Source organism: Patagioenas fasciata, chromosome 3, assembly GCF_037038585.1.
Source record: "Patagioenas fasciata isolate bPatFas1 chromosome 3, bPatFas1.hap1, whole genome shotgun sequence".
NCBI classification, from domain to species: domain Eukaryota; kingdom Metazoa; phylum Chordata; class Aves; order Columbiformes; family Columbidae; genus Patagioenas; species Patagioenas fasciata.
This window is the reverse complement of record NC_092522.1, coordinates 9,356,727-9,380,425: the sequence shown is the minus strand read 5'-3', so window position 1 is coordinate 9,380,425 and position 23,699 is coordinate 9,356,727. Positions and strand designations below refer to the sequence as shown.

General features: G+C 43.6%; 1 long non-coding RNA gene across 1 annotated transcript in view; it reads left to right on the top strand.

Annotated features, from left to right (window-relative positions):
* Nucleotides 1-23,699, top strand: part of LOC139827500 (uncharacterized) — a 326,600-nt gene that overhangs the window by 30,466 nt on the left and 272,435 nt on the right. The window contains exon 3 of the long non-coding RNA XR_011738121.1: nucleotides 4,169-4,260. This is a non-coding gene — a long non-coding RNA (uncharacterized lncRNA). The remainder of the gene's footprint in view (nucleotides 1-4,168; nucleotides 4,261-23,699) is intronic.

The window sequence follows — 23,699 nt, the reverse complement described above, 5'->3', positions numbered from 1 at the left end:
GATGAAGTTTGTCTTTTTTAGAACATAATTCATGGCAGCTCCAATGACATTCTTAATGGAGCATGATATTCCCCTCTCAAAAACCACTTTTTGAAAATGGAAGCTGTTAAACTCTTTTAATCTTCACTTCCAACAGTTGCCAGCAAAATCTGATCCAGGGAGTCAATTAGAAAGGATTCTCCTGTGCACCAGGTTTAATTATCTCCTTGTTGTGCATTGAATTGCTATGTTACTTTTCTAACTTCCTGAATAGGATTGTTAAATCTTCATTTCCAGAGGTACTAAACAAACATTGAGTTGTACAAAACTAATACTGTTGCATCTGTCTTGTAATAATGAGCATGGTCTTGAAAAGGAAGGGGTATTCTTGGATTTAAATGCAGTCTTAGGGAAAACTTCTCCCCCAGCAGTTACATTTGCTGGCGAATACAAGTATGCGTAAGCAGAAACTTTGTGTGGTTCTTGTGTGGAAGAAGCTACATATGAAAAAAAGAGTGAATCTAAACCCTAGGGTCTGTGTCTGACTACTCTAAGCCAGCTGTCTGAAAGGAAATGGTCAAAATCTTGTCAATCGTTAAGGAAAAAATTGTTTTCCAGATGTTCATAATAACCCTGTGAATATATTTAAAAAAGGGGAAATCTGAGTCCTTCCTGAGGACCAGGACTTGCCACTCCTGTTTCATTGACATCAGCAGGACTCCTTGTGTCACAGAGGGCAAATATTTTCTGAGAGCAGATTCCTGTTCTGAACCTTCCTACGTCATTTGCGTACACACCATCGTTACTGGATTGCTCAGAGGCTGCTGTGGGTGACCTTTCTTCCCATCTCCCCCACACTTGTCATCACATGTGTGTGAGCCTCTGGGACTCAGAACTGGAGTAGTAACGCATGTGGTCTGGGCTGGATCTAGATGTTATGTACGGCAGGGGCAGGAGGCCTCTTCCAGGATCACCAAAACATCTTTAGTGAAAGGTTGGTTTAGCAAAACGACGCCTTTCTTATGAGGAAAGACTGAGAGAGCTGGGTCTGTTCAGCCTGGAGAAGAGCAGGCTGAGAGGAGACCTTATTTAGGCTTATAAATATCTCAAGGGTGGGTGTCAAGAGAATGGGACCAGATTCTTTTCAGTGTTGCCCAACAACAGGATGAGGGGCAACAGGCCCAGACTGAAACATAGGAACTTCCCTCTGAATAGGAGGAGAAACTTCTTTACTGTGACGGTGACCAAGCTCTGGAACAGGCTGCCCAGAGAGGCTGTGGAGTCTCCTTCTCTGGAGATATTCAAACCTGCCTGGACACATTCCTGTGTGATCTGCTCTGGTGAACCTGCTTTAGCAGGTGGGTTGGACTGGATGATCTCCAGAGATCCCTTCCAATCGCAACCATTCTGTGATTCTGCTGGTGCTATAATTAATACATTTGAAAGGGTCATTCAGCTTGGGAAACAGAAGGACACTCATTCTCTTCTCCATCTGGCTGGACCTATGGAAAGACAATACTGCTGTCAGTTTGATGGAGTTGTTGGTCTACCATCAGCCACAGGCTTCAAGGAAAATCTGGTGGCTGAGCTCAGCCTGCCAATTCAGACTGCTTGAGCCAGCCTGATTGTGCCTGAAGTGAATTAGGAAGAACTTAAATAAGGTGTGACATGTACAGAGTCAGGAAGGTGGTAAACCTCTAGCAGGCAGGAGCTGGCAATTAAGTGGGAGGTAGATTCCTCTTCCAGCTGAGCAGCTGTTTGCATCCCAGCCAGGTCTCTCAGTCCTAATGTGTAACTGCCTTCCAGGAGTCAATTGAGCAGGTGTGGAGGCTGCTGAGCCTTGCAAGAGACATGCTTTAGGATCAAGTCGTTGCATTTAGTAATTTTTGGAAGAATGCTAGGTCCAGATGGGGGGATTTATTAAAGATGGTACCTTTACCTCAACACTGAGTCACCATAGGATGTTGCTGCATGTTCCTAGCAACAGGAGATAGCAGGCATCCTGCTGGATTTGGTTTTTTTTCACTGCTCAGAAGACACAGTGAAAAATAAGTTGGACTAACGTCCAGTGGTGTCACAGGAGCAGAGCAGCATGAACTGGCCATGGAAAGGAAGTGTTGTAAAGCAGAGGAGCGAGGCCCTGAACAGCCTCCCAGAACAGGAGCCTCCCATGCCCTGAGTGCTAGAGGAAGCCAGAGCTCTGCAGGAATCAAAGGATGTCCTGAGTTGGAAGGACCCACAAGGATCATTGAGTCCAAGTCCTGTCCCTGCACAGGACAACCCCACAGTTCACACCGTGTGTCTGAGGGTGTTGTCCGGTCTCTTCTTGAACACTGTCAGGCTTGGGGCTGTGACACCTCCCTGGGGAGCCTGTCCCAGTGCTCCAGCACCCTCTGGGTGAAGAACCTTTTCCTAATGTCCAACCTGAACCTCTCCTGGCACATCTTCCTGACATTCCCTCAGGTTGTGTGGTTGGTTGCCAGAGAGAAAAGCTCAGGACCTGGCCCTCCTCCTTCCCTTGTGAGGAAGCTGTAGCCACAATGAGGTCTCCCCTCAGCCTCCTCCCTGAACAAACCCACTGAGCTCAGCCGTCCCTCATACGGCTGCCCATACGGAGGACCCGCGGAGGGGAGGCAGCCAGCACCCAGGAGGCCCTTTCGGTCTCCAAACCAAGTGCCTAAACTCTCCCTTTTCCGCAGAGCGTTACTGAGGCCTCGGGTCTGCGCGGGGGAGATGCCAGGGAAGAAGCAGCGGCCCTGGGGGGGCAGCGGGCAGCCGGCCGGCCCCCAAAGCCGCCTCCCGCCGACCTTGCAAGCGCGCGGCGGGGCGGCCCCCGAGCGGCTCCGCCACATGGCGGCCGGTCGCCCGGCGGCGCCTTTCCGCGCCAAGTAGGCGCCGCAGCCGCCGTCAGGTCGAGGCCGGCGGGTCACGGGCAGCTCCAGTGAGCCACCACCCCGCCGCTGCCACCGCCTCTCCGCCGCTGCCTCCCCTGCCTTCCCGCCGGAGCGGTGGCGGGTCCGGCCCCGCGGGGTCCCGGCCTCTCCGGCCCTGCCTGAGGGGCGGGCGACATCTTGTGGCGATGGGCGCGCCGGGCCCCCCTGAGCGGCCAAGTGTGTGTGTGGAGGTGTCTGTCACCCCGACTCCCGTCGTTGTCCATCATGCCACCCCCCCTGCCTCTGCTTGAAGGGTTTTCTGCGGTGGGTCGCTGCACTGCTCTGCTCAAAGAGGTAATTCTGAGCTGCTGGGGGAGGTGATTTCCTCAGGCGGGCTGTCCTTACCTGGAGGGTGTCTGGGCCTCACTGCTCCCGCCTGAGGGAGAGGCCTGGATAGCTGGCACATGGAATCACAGAATCATTTTGGTTGTAGGAGACCCTTAAGATAATCTATTCCAACCTTAACCCAACTCCAGCACTAATCCATGTCCCTAAGAGCCTCATCTACATGTCTTTTAAACCCCTCCAGGGATGGTGACTCCACCACTTTCCTGGGCAGCCTGTTCCGATGCCTGACAACCCTTTCTGCGAAAAAATGTTTCCTATTATCCAAACATGTCACCATGCATTGTGCTGGGCCTGCTGCATAGTTTAAAGTTTCTGAAGATGGCTGTGTCTGTAAAGGGAAGGGAGTGGGAATCTGGCTGGGGCTGGCACAGCATCACAGGTGGGCAGAATTGCAGCCTCAGGAGTGGGAGCTCTTATGTGTTCTTGTTTCACCTGTGGTGCAGTGGAAGACGAGAAAGAGGTGGCAAATTAATCGTAGAATCATTTTGGTTGGAAGAGGCCCTTAAGATAATCGATTCTAACCATAACCTCACTCTGGCACTAACCCATGTGCCTAAGAGCCTCATCTACCTGTCTTTTAAACCCTTTCAGGGATGGTGACTCAACCACTTCCCTGGGCAGCCTGTTCCAATGCCTGACAACCCTTTCTGTGAAGAAATGGGTGACTGCAATGAGACTCCTGTTAGGGAGGGAGAAACAGCTCTCTGAAGTTACTCGGCTGGGAGTAAGATCTTTAAAGCCTTTCCCCAGCATTTCCTACATGAGGTCATTTCACTCAAATGTAGTATGAAATTGCACTAGCTTTTCTTCATGCAGAAGCAGGTCTGTGTTACATCTCAGTGTCTTTAGTTGCATAAGGAAGAATGATTTGTGGCAGAGTGTCCTCCAGTGTTGTTACATCCCACCAGGTCTCCATGTGGATTTGGACAAAACCACGATGTGAAGGCTCATGAGTAAACATGACTTATCAACTGCTGTTCCAGTCCTCCTCGTGACAGAGGTAAGGCTAAGGGAAGCTGACAGTGGACCGGGGATTAGGAAACCTTGTTTATTTTCCTCTTTTCGCTACTGAGTGTTGAAAGGACCTTGGATAAAACCTTGTAAGGCATTGGCTTTCCCACTGTAAAGTCACTTACAAAGCACTTCAAGACCTTTCAAATAGAATAATAGGATTTCTCATTACTGAATTATTTCACAGCCTAAAAAGCCTTATTTTTAAACAAATGTTTCCAATTGGTTCTTTAATAATTGCAATAAATTAATTAATTTGCAAATATTTTTTGTTAGTTTGTTTCACTGTGGAGATAGCAACATATATTTTCTTTCAGGGGAGGGGGCGGTATGTGCTGTTTTGCTATTCTATTTATTTTGGGTTTACTAAGATGGAAAAGTAAGCAGATGTCTCATTCTGATATAAGATTGCAATCAGAGTTTTACAGGCTATGAATTAATCCTGCACATAAATATTTTAAATTGTTTGTGTATGTGGAAATAGCTGCTTTCCAAATTCTTTGTGTCAGAATCCATCTCCATTCCAAATAGCACTAATTCCTGTGAAATATTATCACTTGCTTTCCTCATCTATATATTGGTATACAACAAAATGCATGCCTGAGGAAGGAGATCTGTTGTGCACAGGCGTTGTAAGCACCAGTACTTCCCACTAAAAACAACAGGAGCAAGGCTGTTCAGCCTGGAAGACAGGAGGCTGAGGGGAGAGCTTATCGCTGTCTACAACTACCTGAAAGGAGGTTGTAGCATGGAGGGGGTTGATCTCTTCTTCCAAGTAGCAAGTGATAGAATCAGAGGAAGTGGCCTCAAGTTGCACCAGGAATGTTCAGATTGGATATTAGGAAGAATTTATTCACGGGGAGGGTTGTCAAGCACTGGAACAGGCTGCCCAGGGAAGTGGTGGAGTCACCATCCCTGGAGGTGTTTAAAAGGCGTGTAGACGAGGCTCTTAGGGACATGGTTTAGTGCCAGAGTTAGGTTATGATTGGACTTGATGATCTTGAGGGTCTCTTCCAACTGAAATGATTCTATGATTCTAAGGCTGATGGTCCTGGGCAGCCTGCTCCAGGTGACTCTATTTGTGCAGGGATTGGACAAGATGACTTCCACAGATCCCTTCCAACCTCAACCATTATGTGATTCTGTGACAGCTCTGAAAAGACAGGCCGTGAGTTTGCCTGGCTTTTCCACAGCAGGGCTGAGAATTTTTTGCTTTACCCAAGGCACGTTACATTCAGGGGAATCTGAGAATACATGTTGACTGACAGGATGCAAGTCGCGAACTTTACTCCTGTTTTTGTCCCCAAAAGAGGGATATAGTCACGAAAGTACTTGATGAAAGTGCTGAGGTCATACAGTACATTCAGCTAGTCTAGTCCCTGAGTACCAGAAGGAAGTCACTGCCGTAGAACAGTGTCACGATTTAACCTGAGCTATAACAGCAATCACAAACATAATAGCTGCTCGTTCACTTCCCCCACCCCCCAAGTAGGGGAGAGAATTGAAAGGGAAGGAAGAAACCTGTGACTTGAGATAAACACAGTTTAACAAAATAATACTAATACACTACTACTACTAGTATATATAAAATGGAAAATAGAATATAAGATAGAAGATACTCAGTGCAATTCCTCACGAACTCTGTGCTGATCAGGCAGTCCCAGGAAGCAGCACCCTGGTCCCAAATAGCCAATCCCGGAGAGAGAAAAAGGCAGAAAGGCTCAGAGGCCTCTGCAGAATGGCAGGATGACGAAAGGCTGAACTCAAAGAGCTCACAAACGGAACTGGAATGGACCTCTATCTCCATAGCCAGAAAACTTGATTCTCCTTAAACATGAGGCATGACACTCATGGCATGGAATATTGTTACTCATCAGTCTGGATGTCCATCAAGGTCTGCTCCACCCATGCACCCTTCCTTGCTGTCTCACACCTGTGGGCAGAGCACTCAGAAAATACCTTAGCTCCCAGAAAACAACTACAAAACATTAACTTTGTCCCAGGTTGTTATCTTCTTGTTCTCAAATCCAAACAATGACCATGCTAACTATGAAAAAGAAAGGTTTCTAACTGCCTGAAGAAATCTAACTCACTTTCAGTCAAAGCAGCATGAACAGATTCATTTGCCTTAGAAGGATCAAGGAGATGGCACGTGTTAAAGTTCCCCAAATAAGCAATAATGTAGGAATGATGGCAGGAATTTTCTCCTTGTTCCATCATATGTGGAATATAACTTTCTGGCACATCCTCTGCAGTAGCAAAGGGACTCGTATCTTGTGAGTCCCTGCACATCATACCCTCCTTTCATATGTCTCTGTCACACTTTCATGACTCAGTCCCCTATTCGCTCCTGTTTTCTGAGAGAGAGTGCTGATTACCCTCATCTGAAACCTGCTCTCACTCCAGCTGGTGAGGTGGCCCAGCTGGTTCTCTGATCTTCAAGAAGATCCACTCCATGCTGATCATTTAATAGTTTTAATAAACTGATTTACAGGGGGGCTGCTTTTGTATTGTGACTGTCATCCTGTGACATAGATCTAGTCAGGAACATGCCCTTGTCCTCTGAGATTCCATAGAAGAAGGAAAGGAGCAGAGATGGCCACAGAGGCATGCTCACAGTGACAGAAAAACTTCAAAACTGCTGATCCCTAGAAGGGATCACGGCTGCACCATGGGAATGGATCTTCACATAATGTGGAATCAGTCTGCAAAAATTGCCGCTGGATTATACTGGGATCAAAACTCAGCAAGAGACAGAGAGAACTCCTCTTAGTCTGCCTAATTAAGATAACCATTTTCATAATAGTTTATCCTAAGTGCGTTTTTTGAAAAAGATATAAAACCTGATGGAATCAAGGTGAAGTCCCAATACAAGGCCAGAGAACAGATTATTCTTGAACTCTAGCATCCTCTGTCTTTCTCCAAGATGACTGCTGCTGTCTGCTCTCCAAGCTAGAATTGGGTAAGAATCAGTAAAATCTTCCTAGGTGATACTGGGGGTTGTTCACATGTCTGCAAAAAAAGAGCTGATAATGTCAGTCGATCAGCCAGTTCTATCATACATCTCTCTGTATTCATTGCTAATTAGTAGCACTGTCAATAAAGTAATCAAAGAACAAATGGGCTCAGGGATGGACTCTTACCTTTTGGAATAGCTTTCTTTAGCAACATAGTGGAGCTTCTGGGCAGAATAATGGTTGAGTGGAGAGAATGGTCACTAGCTGTGCTTTTCTGTTTGAAATTTTGCATATCTAGGTGATGATAGACAACCATTGTGCCCCCTTTTCAGTGACCCCCAAAACAAGGAGCCAGTAGCTGTCTGGTCTGCAGTGGGGTGAAACCTGCTCTAGCAGCACTGTTGGCATCATTAGCACATTTGATAGGGAGATAATACTGGCAAAGACTTTCCACTGTTTCCTTGTGAGGGGATTTGCTGTTATCCTGAAAGAGACTATGAATAGTCCAGTCTATTGGTCTTTTAGTATATTCTGTATCCTTTGTTAATGGCGATTTCCAGGGACTCCACAACTTCAGAAAGATGCTCTTTTCTCCCCTTTATAGAGAATGGAATGATTTTCCTTAATTGTTCCCAGTCAGACCGTCTCATTCTTCTTGGGGGTTCTGGATCTATTCCCTTGACAGCTTCTTGCCAGACTGCTGTTTCTGAGAATGCTCCTCCTTCCTTGAGCTGTAGTCTTTTATTCCAACCACTGCTAATCAGTACTTACATAGCAGCAGAACATGAAGTAGCTGCTCAACACATTAACTCCTTGGTGGCTGGCTGAATACAGAGCTTGGACTTAGCATTCTGCTCTTCAAAGAATATGAAACAGTGGAACTGCCTATTATTTTCTGGGTGGTCTCTCTGGAAAGGGAGCACTTCGCTAAAGATGAAAAGAAACCCTGATTTTAAGGAATTGCCTGAGGAATATAAGTTCCCATAGGAGAGAATGGAACAAAATTTCAGTCTCTAGTCTCAGCTAGTGAGTTATTTTGGGGAAAAAAAAAACCAATTGACTACATGGATAATCATATATAACATAATAGAGCGAAAACAGCAATCGTGCACATGGCCATCCTTCATTCTACTTCATGTTTTTTTCTTCTTTGTGCTTAACAGGAAAAGCTGAGCCAACCTCACAGGAGTGACAGAGGTTGGCTTAATCAGCTGGTGAATTTTGGTGGAAAAGGTTTTAAGAAATGTGATTCCCTTATTTCCCAGGCAGGGCTGTGTATAGCTGCATGCTCTCCTCCATATTCCACTGGAACTATCCCACCCCAAACCTTAGAGCATCACCACAGTGGAGGAAATAAATCTTCAGCTATTTCACACTGGCATGGCTACCTCAAGATTGATTTATGGCTGTTGAGGATAAGGGCAATGGTCCTTGGCAATCTGCATCTGACTTAGTTTATGTGTTTAATTATTATGAAGGTTTTTGGAATCAATCCTTAGGTCCCATAGGTATTTCAGTGTGATCATGATTTTCTCCATGAGTGCACCATGATTTCATGGTGCAATTGTATATCCTTGTGTCGTTACTTTTCCTCTTGCCTTTCGGTTTTCTAAGTGATATAAAAGTTTCACTCCCAAGAAGAACAAAAAAGATGAGGCCTATTTTCCCCATTCTTTGATCTCTAATAAATTGGAGCCAGTAAATTATATCTGCTAGCAATTCTTGTCTATATCATATCTCTCAGGAAACCACACTGAGACTTCTGTAATGGTTTAAGGAGAAAAGAACCCTGAAATTAGCCTTTCATTGTCTGTATTTGATCAGGGAGTATATGGCCTAAAATTTATTTATATTTCAGTAGAAACAACTCAGTGGCTCTTCAAATCCCAAAGCAAAAGAAAGATAATACAGAGAAGAAAACACGTGAGCTGTCTTTGGTACTCTGTGTATGTGTGTGTACGTTTATGGACAGAACCAATAAGATGATACTGATCCAGATGTGACTCTGTTAAGACAGAAACAGGCATCCTTCTTTCAACAAGGGGAAAGCGGAAGAGAAAGTCCACAAAATCTGGTATTGTGGGAGGAGTCATTTTGAGGATACAGAGACTTTGAGATGGTAATGTCTGGTGCTTAAACAGGGTGAAAAACTCACAAGACGTACTACAGAAAGCCACATAGAAGTGCATCTCTATGTCTTTGGCCAGTTGTCTACAACTAACTTTGTAGCAACGTGAATATAAGGAAAAAATAATGTTTGTGTGTTATTTATGCACACAGAGATATGTACAGTTATCTGCATGTTAATGTTCTGAGCACATACATGTTTATGAAATGTATGTATAAATGTTTGCCTTCTCCAATTGCAAAACAAGAAATGTGCTGCCATGATTATACATTTGAAAAACACTCAAACAGCTTTGGTGGAGATTGAGTATTTTGGGCCTGGTTTGGCAAAAGATGTCTAAAGAGCAGTGAGGATTGAATTTCAGAAGTGCCTGTGTGTGGACTTCCCAGGTTTTATTTGCCTACACATCTTGGCCATTTGAAAACGGGTGCTGGGTGCCTACCTCCTTTGGACTGTATAAAATAACTGCATTTTCCCCCATCCCAGAAAATCTGCCTTTGAATCCAGGTGCAGTGAGCAGTAGAGGAGGCCTTGCACTGTTCAGTACCTATGCTGGGATGTTCTCTCCTTCTTTGTGCTTAACAGGAAAAGTTGAGCAAATCTCACGGGAATGGCAGAGACCAGCTGGCCACAACCAACTGTTGTGATCGGTTTTGCCAACTCTCCATGTGAATTCAGGAAAGGGAACCACCGTGTTGGCCCTAGAGCTGAAGGGTGGCACAAAAATGATTCTGGAAGAGCTACAACCTCTATGAGCTTTCAGTGCCTTATCACCCTACTCAAGGAACTTACTGTTTCTGCTTAAGTGAGCCTTGCAACTTTAGGAGACATAATCGTGTATATCTTGGCAACAGCTTAGACTTCCCTTGAGGTCTCAGTTATACAAGACGCGGTTCCTTCACACACAGCATTGTGCTTGTGTAGAAGTGTCAGGGCTTGAGGATTCTCTAGGTTGCGGTCACTAGATGGCAACATGATCACATACAGAGGCCGGTTTCCTATTCCCCTGCTAGGAAGACACACTGTGGAAGGACTGAGAGGACCGGAAGATTGCGTTCAACTTCCTTGATGCCTCGAAGCTTTCTAAAATGGCAGTCAGTAAATACAGCCTTACAGGAGATGTGCTGTGTCTGTGCCAGCATCTGCAAGTTACTTCATATTGCCAAATTCTTACTGGGTTCAAAGGATCCCATCATCTGCCTGTAGGGGTCTGTAGTGGAAAGAAACTTGAGTCAAATACTTTCTTTTTTTTGATGGTGGTTCTCAGCACAATGTTGTTAAAACATCATTTTCAGCTTTCTGTTTGACTGTATGTATGTCTGTGTGCACATGAGTGCATTTATACAACAATTTTTATCTTGTGCCCAGCTATTTAGAAGAGCAGTCCCTCTGGGCATCAAGGCAAGTAAGGATTCAAGTCTTCCTGTAGGCTGTTGGTAGCACATTGCCAAGTTCCAGCTTAGCTCAGGGAGGGCGTGGGCAGCAGCCTTGGTACATCACATTTCACTTGCAGGTCAGCATTTCTCCCTGAGCTGGCGTATCCTGTTTTCTGGAAGAGCTGCACAGTCTCAGATGCTGCTGAGTGGATATTATGGATTAGCAATGGCCATTGCTGATGGTGGAAATATGTAATCCACAGACTGACACAAAACCGCCATCACAATTATGCAAAGGTTTCCATAACAACTAACAATTCTCGTCTGCATTAGTCGTGTTCCCGTCCTTTCCCAAGCTATGGGGTCACAGTATGCAATGTTCAGTGATAATGAAATGAATACATTGAGGCTTCTGAGATAACTCATGTCTTTTTACAAGATTAGCATTATTTATTTGGCTGAAGGCATTGGTGCCTCTGTTTTAAGATGTGTCACAATATTAATCAATTTTTTTGAGTAGTACATACCTCCTAAACACTCTTAGACATGTCTCCACTTTCCAAAAAAATCATCAAGGGATTGAACATTCATTAGCTGTGTGTTTACAGTAAGTGGATCACAAAATATTGGCAGGGTCTGGACATTTTTGTGCCAGCTGACTTGGGAACCTTTGGTGACTGAGCCTTTCAGAGTGATTGAGATTGATGGGAAATGATTTCAGGGGCAGGACTCCTGTCTGAGTCTGTTAGCAGCTGTAGGAGCAGTATCTTCCAAAGGTGAATTAGTCACCAAGTACAGATAACTTCTCTGTGCTGATACCCTGCCATCAAGCCGCAGTGTTTTGTAAAGAAAAATGTAATCCGTATTGTGCAATGAAACAGTTTTCTCTCTGCTAAGTTGTTTGCCTGAGACTTTTCCACGGCTTCAGTGCAGACAAGAGACATACGTGGTTGCATGGCCTTCCTTCAGTGGGTAGCGTAGATACAAACCAGTTATTGCTCTCAAACTTAAGCAGGTATATTATTCCAGATATGTGAGAAATCTTACACTTAATAAGCCAACTTTTCTCTTTCACAGCTGTACCTTACCTTTTTATTCAGCAAAGCACTTCTTTCTGCATCTAATTAAAAGCATCTGCATACATTCTCTTGAAATCTTGTCCTTAAGTATTTGGTCCTTAAAGACCTGTGAAATTGAATTAGTTTGGTTGGGAGTCGTTTTATATTGCAGACCGTTTTTTTCGTAGTTTACTGTGACAAGGTCACAAGAATCTACTTAGGAGCTGGAGGGATCTGAAGAGGCAATACATCTCTTTTAGTGTGCTCCACCTGCGGGCCACAACTGAGAAAGGTCAGGAAAAAACAGCCACCTAGATGAAGACTCTGCTGCCTGAACTAGTGGCAAGTGAGTGAATTTCTAGTGTTATTCCTGCTCACACTATTTTGAACTACTGATGTGCACAAACGTTTCCTGGCACATTGGCCTCAACCACAGACATTGTCTTCATGTGTAGCGTGACAGAAAGACCCTTTGCAGCGGTAGATCCCCAGCCATATCATTCGCTCTCCTTCCAGTGATACATCCTCAGCTGACACTTCTTCCACAGCGACTGAGAAACGTAAGGGAGCATAAGGAAACATAAAGGCATGTGAAAATATGAAGTCTATCTTCCTCCTTCTAGGAGGATATCTTATTTTAGGATTGCTGCAGTGGAGAATTAAGTCAAAGGCTGTATCTTGTCTTGCTTTCCTGAGCAGTGTCCCACGTTTCATCCTGAAAACTGTTTCCTATGCCAGCTATCCTTTGGAGGAAATACCACCTGTAATCCAGCTGCTATAGCTAGTCAATGTGCTGTTATTGCCTGTTCAAGTTATTTGATCTTTTTTTCTGGCATCTTCAGTCTGAATCACCTTATTCTTGACTCCAGCTAACAATAATAGGAATTAGTAGTGGAGAAATGAGCTCTTTACCCCTTATACTTTCCTGTGCCTGCCAGGCACAATACTAACTTGGTAGATGAGCTGGAACCTTGTGCAGGAGGGCAGAGTTAAAGACTGAGCCAGAAGTCCCTATTTTTCATTTTACTTTATTTATTTAACATTTCATTATAGCCGCTTGGGGATATGTGCCTGATAGAAAGTGTAAATGCACAGAGCCAAATTCTCCTGCACGAGGTGTTCAACAGCTGCATGACCAGAATATCTGCCTGGAGTAATCCCACTGCAATAAATGGAATTATCTGGATGGTGTAAATAAGAGCAGAATCTAGCCCTGAGGCTACTTGCAGTTCTTTTGATTTTTATTGCTGATCAACAGATGAATCCTTTTTTTTTTTTTAATCCAATAGCCTGGCAATAAAATCACATTTTTGTTATAATGCTGGTATTTTTCCGTCTTAATTAATTGAAATTGTTATTAAGATTCAGTGGTCATCCAGACAACGCCAAGGTATTTGGGAAGCTTTTTAACCCCACTTTAATTGTTGTCAGCGCTGTCCAAGGTCTGTGCTATAGATGAGGAAAAATGCCGTTTCTTTCCTTTAAATCTCAAATGGAAAAATCTTGCCTGATGCTCCAAATAATAATAATGAAACAATCATGGATATTTATTTATATCGTGCTGGGGTTTAAGCATTCATAATGTGTGCTGGTCAGACCTCCTTCAAAAGGAAATAGTAATGCCTCGTCTGCATTTGCTAATGCATCTCTTTTTAGCTGGATTCAGAGCCTGAAAATGATTCTTAGCTGTAAGGATGCATCTCTGTGACATGAACTCAGTCTTTCTGGGTGTTGCATTTATTAGAGGAATTGCTCAGTAGACTGCAAGAATGACTGCAGGAGCTTTTTAAAAGTAACTTAGGGGAAAAGCTTCGGTATTTTCTGTATTTATCTGGAAGAACACAAGTGAACATGGGAAAACATTGAATTTTGTCATTCTCTTGTGCCATCAGGTAAATGCAGTGTACAGTGTGAAGGAGGAATACATGTATTTTAAAGCTGAATGTTCCAGAAGTATTTTACCAGGGATGGCTCAGATTTTGCTCATGATTTTGGTGGCAGGAAAGCAGAGGAACATCCTGGCCCCAAATGGCCTTATTTCAGAAATGTGAAAAGGAAGAAAACTAGGCCCCAGGTTTCAGCTAGCTGTTCTTAACCTGTACTTCAGGGTTTGCATGCTTATGTGTCTTTCCATTAAACTAGCAGGGATGCTCCAAGGTAAGCTAAATTCAAAATCCTGAGGGGTTTTGTATTTTTTTGGTAAGCCTGCATTTCATGGATAATAAGCTTTCCTCAGGCTTTCATTTTTTGGCCGTGAAGGTGCTTCATCTAAGAGGGAACCCTGCTAGTACTGTGTGGAAATCAGCTTCAGAGCTCATCGGTGCTGGGCACTTCAGACGGGCTTTTTGTGTGTGAGGAGCTGATCTGCTTATGGCCTACACAGCTGCTGCTGACTTACTGTGCTCATGTAAGAGTGGCAGAGGTTTGATGCTGACAGCCAGCAAGGGTGACGCTCAAGCTGCTTGCCTTGGGTGGGGACAAGACAATTTCTCTGTCCTCCAGAGACTATGTGAAGCTGGGGGGAGGCACATTCTCCCCCTCATCTGGCAGAGGAGCATTAAAAGGCTGTCAGTTGGCCTAGGAATCCTACACAGCATGAGGAGACTGGGCTATAAAAAGATACTTGGAGTGGAGTGGGAGAGCTGTGCTCTTGTGGGAATGGGGGTTCTGGAGATGGGGCCCTGTGTTTGAGGTACAGCGGGATCTTGAGGGTACCAAGCAGCAGAAGCTGCTCCTTGAAGGGTGAGTGAGCTGTTGTTAACTCCATTGGCTGTTTTGGGAGCTGATGAGAATGGGCTTGGTGGTGAGCAGGGGGAATGTGAGGAGGAAGCAGTGGGTGTTATCCCTGCAGGTTCTCTGGGTGGAGGTGTGGTGCTCCTGAGGCAGATGAAGCTATGTGTAGATCTTGTCAGGGTTCTGTGAGTGGCTTTCTGGATTGTGAGTTATACATGGGCTGTGGGTGTGGGGTGACCTGAGCTCACTCGATGCAAAGACGGGGTGTGTTGGCTCAAGTGCAGGGGTAAGTGAGAACAGTTGTGTCTTTCAGGAGCAGCTTGATGGTGGCATTGCTCTTCAGCAGCCCTTGAGCAGTTAATTTGATGCTAGATATGGGTGCCTCTAGAGGTGGGAACACAGGCAGAGGCAGCCTGGCCCTCTGTCAGTGGGGCTTTTCCGTCTGATTCAGCATCAGCCGTGCTGGACCTGGTCTATGTCTGTGTACTGTGGGTTTACTTGAGTTATCGTAGCCCCACCTGGACAGTGTGTTGTCCCTGCTTCCAGGAGCTGGCTTGGGACTGGTGCCCTTGTAGGGGTCAGGGAACCTGGTGGCTCTGAATTGAATCTGTCTGGTCAGTTTGTCTGCTGTGTGCTCCCTGGCATACTCCTTATTTCTCATGTTATCTGGAGTTCGCCATTGCTGGGTGTTTGTTAGGGGGGATATCCTCGTCCTTTGTATATCCTTCTAGCTATGTAAATTATACTGTATATTGCAATATGTAACTATAAAGATATATAATTACACAATCTTTCTTCCTACTTTGAAATAGCAGCCCTCTGCTGTTAAGCTGTTTAGAAAAAACGTGACTTTTCATGGCAGATCTTTTCCTAAAGAAACCTCAGCTATTTCTAAGATGTGTATTCTTTTAAAGTTGTCAAGAGCTAGGGCAACATTAAATAAATACAAACAAATGTATACTCTATTTAATACTTGGGTGTCTGATTGTATACTTAAGTAACCTTATGAAATATATATGTGGAAAGGCAAATTGACTTTGACATGTTAAACATGTTGGATAAAAGCTTATCGGGGGCTGTAAAGAGTTCTGGTAATAGCAGTGGGTAGTATTATGAATAATCAGTCTTGTTTCTAGATAGCAGCTTCATTGTTTGGCAGAATAAATGATTTTGCTCTGAAATTTAATACTGTTGCTGCACTTTCTTCATATATCTCTCTCTATATCTATATTTATCTCACATTGATTGAAAGCTCTGATGAATTTTACTTGATTCCCCCACATGGTAAAAATTTACAATGGTATGAAAGTTATGAGAGAACACTTTTACTTAAAGGAAAAGTCCTAATGATAAATGAATTAATTGACAGGAAGATGAAAATAAGTCTTCTGGTCATGTGAAAAATGATATGCTATAAATGCAACTGTAGTGGCTTTTAGCAAATGCCAGACTAATGTGAAAAAATGTCTTTGGGCTAACTTCTCGCAGCTCTACAAATACAGAATACAAGCTCCAGCATCTTACTTTCTCTTAGCTGAAGGGTAGAGCGTATGCCATTCAGAAAAAGTGTACCAGAGTTTACAGTCCTTCTTTTGGTTTCCATTGCAAGCTTAGGCTCTTGTCCTGCAGTCTCATAGGAGCTTTCATGCTCTTGTGAACACATGCAATGTCCTGCATGCTTGTAGGAGACTCTAAAATCCAGGGGTGTTTCTGTGTCATACTCTTTTTCCCCTGCCTGTTGGTGGCAGTCATGTCCGGGTCCCAGGCTCTGATGGTTTGAGCGAGGAAGGAATTTCCCAGTTGTCATGACAAGCTAGGAAAAATAGTTTATCTCACCTCTGTCACAAGTCCTAGCCTGCAACAAGAGTTGGGATGACAGAAGTCCATAGACCTGGAGATGGCAAAGCTGTAACAGCCTTGGGGAGTAAGGGTGGCAGACAGAGAAGAGGTGGGAAGGGGATTTATTCTGGTGCCATTCCTGCTGCTAGGGCTTTTTTAGAAGACATGGTAGTTTTACAGACACCTTCTTCCTCTGCCTTTCTTCCTGGAGACAGTGTCTCAATCTTATTGCTCTGTATGATGCTGTGATACTGTCTCTACTAATGTTCTGTGTATATTTTAGATCATCTACTCATTTTTTAACTGTTTGGACAGAAGGTGTCAAGAATATTGTCTCTGTTACAGCTTGGAGAAAGAAGGTGGACATTTCTTTATCCTTTCCCTTTCTTTTTCCCTTTCCCTTTCACATTTCTAGGTACTCTTTTTCTAGCTCCTCTTATGTCTGTTTTCTACCATGTGCAAACTCTGGCTTGTTTTCAATTCTGTTTTCCTTATTGTTTGAGGACAAGACTGGACACAACCAAAATTCCCCATGGCATCCCCTGAGATACATTCTCCCCACTCTCTGCTTGTAATCCTCTGTTTATGGTATTTCAGCCAATTCTCGATTAAGGATCATGTGACAGTGTTTATATCCAAACTGAATGCAACTAATAAGTGTCAAGACATCATGAAATGCTGTGCGAGTTGTGTGCTAGAAGACAAATGTTCTATATCTAGGCCTTTCCCTTCAGGCACTAATTAGATAATATATGTTTGAAAGGGCTGAGTCTGTCAGTCAAGCCATAGATCTGTAAATCCATGTTGAAATTCATATGGCAACACTCATCAAAACACTTAAACATGTGCTTAAGTCCTTTCTGTGTTCAATCAAGTACATAAGCATGTGCTTAAGATTTGGGTCTCCAGGCAGACCCATTGAAATTAATGAGAGAAATGTTTTTCATCTCTATGCACCAGATCCCCATCTTGCTACCAGGAAAACTGAAGCCTTCATTTACCAAGAGCAGAGTCATGCTGAATCTGACACTTCACTAGATATTTAGTGCACTTATTTAAAGCACTGGAGTTATTTAAAATAATACTTAGGAATGTAGTTTCTTTTCTCTCTTTTAGAAGTAGCGAAGCTCCTTTAGTGTGAATAATAGGACTCATCTACAAACATGTATCAGTGATTCTGTTTCACATCCATGAGTATTTGTAGGAGTCTTCTTCTTTGGCCCCAGGTAGCTCATGGTGAGGTCAATGTGGTCTCTGCTAAAAGTACACAGCCTTTTGGATCCCGTGAGCTGGAAAACAGGAAGCCCTGAGCAACAGCATGTCCTTTGTCACTCATAATTCTGACATGGCAAATTTGCTGAGGACTTCTCAATTCCCAGAAGTATTTGGGCACTTATCTGGGAGCAGCGTATCGAAGGACCTTTGGATGTTGTTTGTATTACAAGCAAAGGGCAGTCTCGAGGAACTCAAGCCCGAGCTTATCATCTCGTCTAGGGGTAGTTAGGCCTGATAGTGCCCCTGACCAATACTACCGTGCTTGCTTAGGTAGGCTGCCTTGACAAAGGCGTGTAGATGGTGGCAGTTTGGTGGCAGTGTCCAGAATGTCCTACATTTTTGTAGAGACTGCCCTTTCTTTGTTCACAGGTCAATGGCTTCCTGGCTATAAAACTTGCAAACTGACTTATGTGCTTTTTTTGGCCTGAAACGAATGTTTCTTTTTCTCCAAAAAACTGCAGGCTAGAAACAGTCAACATTTTCCTGGGAGAAAACAGTAAGAAGTACAATAGGTTAAAATAGGTACAAGTAAATTTATATGTTCTAGAGGGAAGAAATGGAAAAGGGAGCTTGACTGGGACAAAAGCTTGGGTTTCCATTGAAGTCAACTAATCACACCTCTTGAAGAAAGGTGGAGCTACAAGTCCTGAGTAGTTCCGTGAAGTGGTATTTAAGCATGGTGGCCCACATCTCAAACACCTGTAATTCTTAAAACTAAACTGCTGTTACAGGACAACCACTCTGATATATTAACTCCTGTTCTGCCAAGGCTCACTTGTACGATTCTCCAAGCAGCAGAGTTGATCCATTTAAAGGCAATGGACACTACATGGTATGCCAACAAAGCCTTAGCTACTATTAGAATGAAGCTGTAGGAATTTGCTTCTGTTTTCCAGTAGTTCAGTATTTCTGCCAAAGTGTAGAGGGCACCAAAAGTGTTCCACGAGTAGAAATGAAAGCAAGTCCTAGTTGCTAATCCTTTCCAGGGGCTGTCCATGTTGCCCCCAGGGTGCTGGCATTATAGTGCTGAAAGAATGGATGGTTTAAAGCCTGAAGGAGTGCAGGTTTGCATCCTGCAGAAGCCCTTTGCTAACATTCTGAGAGAAAAATGTATTAATGTGTTACAGTGCCATGCTGTGACCAGACCTGAGTGAAAGCGCTCCATGGGAGTTAAAGAACCCATCCGTTGAGACCAAAATGTGATTTTGAAACAAGAAGGCAAAATCCGTAGCCAACATTTCAGAATGAGGTGACAGGGCTAAGTTAGATTGGAGTGACCTCTGTCATAAATGAAGGGTAAACCAACTGTGATCAGTGGTGTAAAATCTCGTGGGTTAAACCACATCTTGGTTCCTTGCCCCACCTCTGGCTGTTGTAGCCTGACATGAGAGAGTGGAGTTTGATCGAAGGCTGATGTGTGTTAGCCAAGGTAAGCCTTTCTAAGAGCTCTGAGCAAGCCCTCAGGGCCAGACCTGGCTTTGCAGAGTCTGCTGGTGCCCCGGCATGCTCAGAAGAGATGTTGTTATGTTCAGTTGAGTGCTCTTAGCAGCAAGGCTGGAGGGCAAACTTCCAGAACTCTTGCGGCTGGGAAACAGGCAGTCAATTGGCAACGGCTGATGAATACGTGCAATTTGCAGCACTGGTTGAATCTGTACTGATTTGGAGGCAGGCCCATCTCGTGATGGTGAGTAACCCAGTACAATTTTCCTGGCAAGTGGCGACTTGATGCCAGCATTATAAACTATTCAGGACAAAGCAAGGTCAAGTGTTCAGGTAACACAGCTGTTCTTAATAATCCGTGGACCATCAGTCGCTTGTGTGATTTCTCACCTTCTTCCCCTCCCCCTTGTTTTTCCGTTGTTTTGGCACTTCACACAAGATCTCACAGCTTCCAGGCCCAGCTCCTGGAAACTGGAAACAGCCGTCTCTATCATGCACAAGTGGACTTGTCAATGGACTGTCAGAAGGGATCAGCAAGTTGCGTTCTCATCCTCCTTATTCATAAGGACATACTGTATTTCACAGCTTTTTATTCTTGGAACACTTGTAGCTGTCCTAACAGAAGATACTATAATTAGCAAGCAATACATAGGTGACTTTTCAACCTATGTTAGGCAACTTAGTGTCTAGATCAGTAAAACCTCCACCAAGAACAGGACACATGCAAGAAAACTCAGCCAAGTGGCAACATTCCTGAAGTAACCATGTTGCAACAAGTTGCATCTTACTTAATCTATCCCATTGGGCCATCTCTTTTGTTCTGGGGAGATGGCAAGTTCTTGCATTCAGTTGTTGACCTGGCTGATTTTTATCTAAGAGTTTCTCTTCAGTCTCTGAAATGAACACTATTCAAATCACTTGAAATCAATTTATGGTCAAGATAAATAAAAAAAAAATCAATAAAATAAACTCATGGGGGATGTGAGATGATTATCTTAAGACCTGGATAAAATTCTGTCCACACTTAGTTGCTGAGCTGAAGTTTTGTGCATGTCATCGCTCCAGAAAGGAGGGAAAGCAGGTTGATGTAAAGCCTGACAGGAGGGATGTTAGAGGCTACCATTCTGTTCAAAACATACTGTGAAAGATCATGGGTTGAGGACCTAACACTTGATTTGAGAAGGTGTTGAGGCAACGCATGTAAAGAATAAATCCTTCCTCTTTGTCCCCACTGAATTCAAGATCAGTTGTAATGTTAATCCTATGGGCCTTATGTTTTCCTACTCCAAGACCTCTGCTCCATGGTGCCTACCTTGGTCTCATGAGCCCTCCCATGTCTTCACTTTCTTCTCTCAGAATGTGTTTGGGATAATTCTGTCATTAAGAAAATCAGGATTTGAGCAGTGTGAAAAACTGTGAAACCATCTGTGGGAACAAGGGGTGAAATGACAGCCAGAGAGATGCTTCCACTATCTTCATGTTTGTTTTGAATAATGTGTTTTTATAGAGTTCATCAGACCCTAGAAGAAGTTACTGAGTTCTAAGGAAATGTTGGTTTTGTTTGAATCGTCATGGGAAATGGAGCTGGTGTACAGCCTAGGAAAAGGAACTGGGCCAGGTAGAGAAAGAAGGATAACATCTTGATTCAAATAAATTATTGGAATCCAAATTTTGCAGAACCTTTCTGTTCCATAGGGAAAAGTGGAAAATGAGAAACTTTTCCTCTGTTCCTTAGACGAGTTAAGGCCTTAGCACACTTAGTCTTCCTGTTTCTCTTCATCTTCTTCCCATTTGTTCCTCTCTCCCTCCCTTTCCTTCTGTGCTATCTCATGAGTCAGAGTGGGTGTATCACATGTAATTAGTCTAGATTGCTGTTCATGTTGGAACAGCTACCTTGAAGAACTATCTTTCATCAAGAAAAATGTGCCAGCTGAATGACCTGTAGCAGATAGCTAGGTGACCTATTCCACTTGAGAGACTACTGTGAAGTTTGGTTCTTGTTGGATTAGGAAGTGTGACCACAGTAATTAGCAGGATGTTTCTGGATCTGGATACGGCATGTTAAATGCAGGCCTGTCCCTTAGAAAAGTCTGACCTTGGTAAATGAGGGTGGGCAGGCTGGGCTGGGGTGCAGAGATGAGATGGGAAGGAGACGATGTGAGAGAAATGGATTCGATGTCGCAGAGCTTGTCACAGGCTAAGGCTGGGTACGCTTTTTTCAGAGGCTGCAAAAAGAATTGCTTGCAGCTCCGTGAGAGAGAAGGCTGTGAGTTAAAACAGATTGACTTTCCTCCTCCAGCACGCACGTGCTCCTTAAATACCAGGGGAGTACAAAGGGAGCAAGTCTTTAAAAAAAGATTTGTTCTATAGACTGCAAAGATGTGCGATTACTAGCAGTTGTACAATTTATGGGAGGCAAATGTGCATATGGGGCTTTTATGAAGTGCAAGTAAAGCAAAAGATAGAAGGAAGGAAAAGGCATGCTCTCCAAATGCCCATCTTTTCTATCAACAAATGTTGCCTTAGAGGCAAAAGCTTGGGTGTTTCTTTTTCCCTCGGTGTTCTGTGTGCTTGTATTAGTCACACCCATTTATTTTTGGCATAATTCATGCACTGTTTGAAACTTGGCAAGAGTAGGGATGTTATGGCCAACAGTCAGTCTTGCTTCAGGAGTTTCTATGAATATGAATGCCTGAAGTTCACATAAGCTTACTCTGTTGCTATGGTAACACATTTGTTGTGAAACCCTTGTATTTTAAAGGCTGGATTCTGTAAATTAACTTCATCTTCAGTAGGATGTGTGATGGTAGTGACTTCTACATGTTTTGTTTTCAGTGAAGTTGCACGTTTTGGGAGAATGGATAAATTTGAGAATTTGATGAAATTAGACTTAATCACAAACAATTCCAGCACGTAAGATCAAAGTAAACTAGTTTTGTGTTCCATTGAGGCAGGGCTTGAGTGCCCTTGACTCCAGCAGAGTTCAGAAAGAGTTGGAGGTGCTGAGTAACACAGCTCAAGATGCTGCAGAATGATGCCTTACACATAAATAGTGCAGACCCTGCAGAGCATCCACCAGCTACAGGGATGTGTCCTGTTCAAAACCAACAGGATGGGATGTATCTCGTACAAACAGAATATTCAAAATCTGCTAGACTTACTATTTTTTTTTTTTTTAAGGGGAATATTAAAATATGTTTTTGTTTTTCTGCTTGCTCAGGGATGTTTGAGTCTCAGTTGACAATGAGTCCTGGCCAGGCAAACCTCTGCACTGAAGTCCATATGTTCTATGTGGAAACAGGGGTCATCGCAGGTTCAGGGTCTTACTGCCTCTTCATGAAGGGCCATCAAATACACATAATAAACTAACTTGGGAGTGGAAAGGAAGTGGGAGCTATATTTTTTTTCTTCCTGATGTTTTTTTTCAGTAGGACTAATCATGGTGTAATGTAACTGTAATAGGTTAACAACCCCAACCCCCCCCAGCTGCAAATGGGCTTTCCAGATAGATGGGATCCTTTTAAAAGCGATAGCAGAGGCTGATTTCCAGTTTGTCTCTAAGTCCCTGGGCTTCCCAGTGTTTGCGATTGTTGAAGTAAATGGAACCCCATGCAGTGTATAAAGCTAAAACTGTGTTTGAGCCTTTGCAGGATCCAGGTCCAGAAATGGCTCACACCAAGATCTAAAAAGGGAAATGAACGCCAAATTAATGGCTTTTCTTACTCTTTGACTTGGGTGCCTCTGGTATTTCAAGGGCTTAGAGGTTTATGGGATGCTGGGTCATTCCCACTCTGCTAACGGGAGTATATGAGAGAAGGGGGCAAGTCCCTGCTGGCCAAATGACCTTTTAGCAGTAGCTTAAGGGGATAGTTCTCTTTATGGAAGTGGGCTGACTTGCAAAACTGTATTTTTACACAAAGCTGGTTTTGGTTAGACCAGTACATAAAAGTATTTGCAACACAAAACTTTGATTTTGTGGTTGCGGTCTTTAAATATTTAAGAATGACCAGAATCCTTTTAAGATTTGTTTCGACTTTACTTAAAAACTGCTCCCTCAATTCCTGTCAGGTTTTACTTTTTATGCTGATTTTGCAGTCAGGGATAAAGTAAAGCTGGGAGATTTTGGGGTGGGAAAACTGAGGGTGTCGTGGGCAAGGGGATAGGATTAAGAGTCTCTGAAAACTTTTTTTTTTTTTAAATATTTTTGTTAGAGGTTTTGCAATGACCATGTACAATAAGCAGTGTGCAGTCTTGCCAAAGCAATTACCTGATTTCCCTTTCAGAGCACAAAACAAACCTATTGGTATATGCAACAATAGTCTGAATTACCAATGACATTTTTTCATTGCTAGAGTGTAAAACAGGATGGTGGCTTGGAATAATATGTCTTTTGTAAGGATTGCTGCTTTTCTTCTAGTAAAGGGGGGATATGAGCTGTATTTTAAGGGCTTTCTAACTACAAGATGGGCACCTGATAATTAAAGAAATATATGAATGAAGCAAAGTACGTGCACTTCCTAATTCATACAAAGAAAGACTCTTGAACAGTTTCACAGGGCACATTTGGAGCTAGCAAGGGAAATTACGGATTAATCAGAGTCACTGGTGATGGTTTTGGTTGC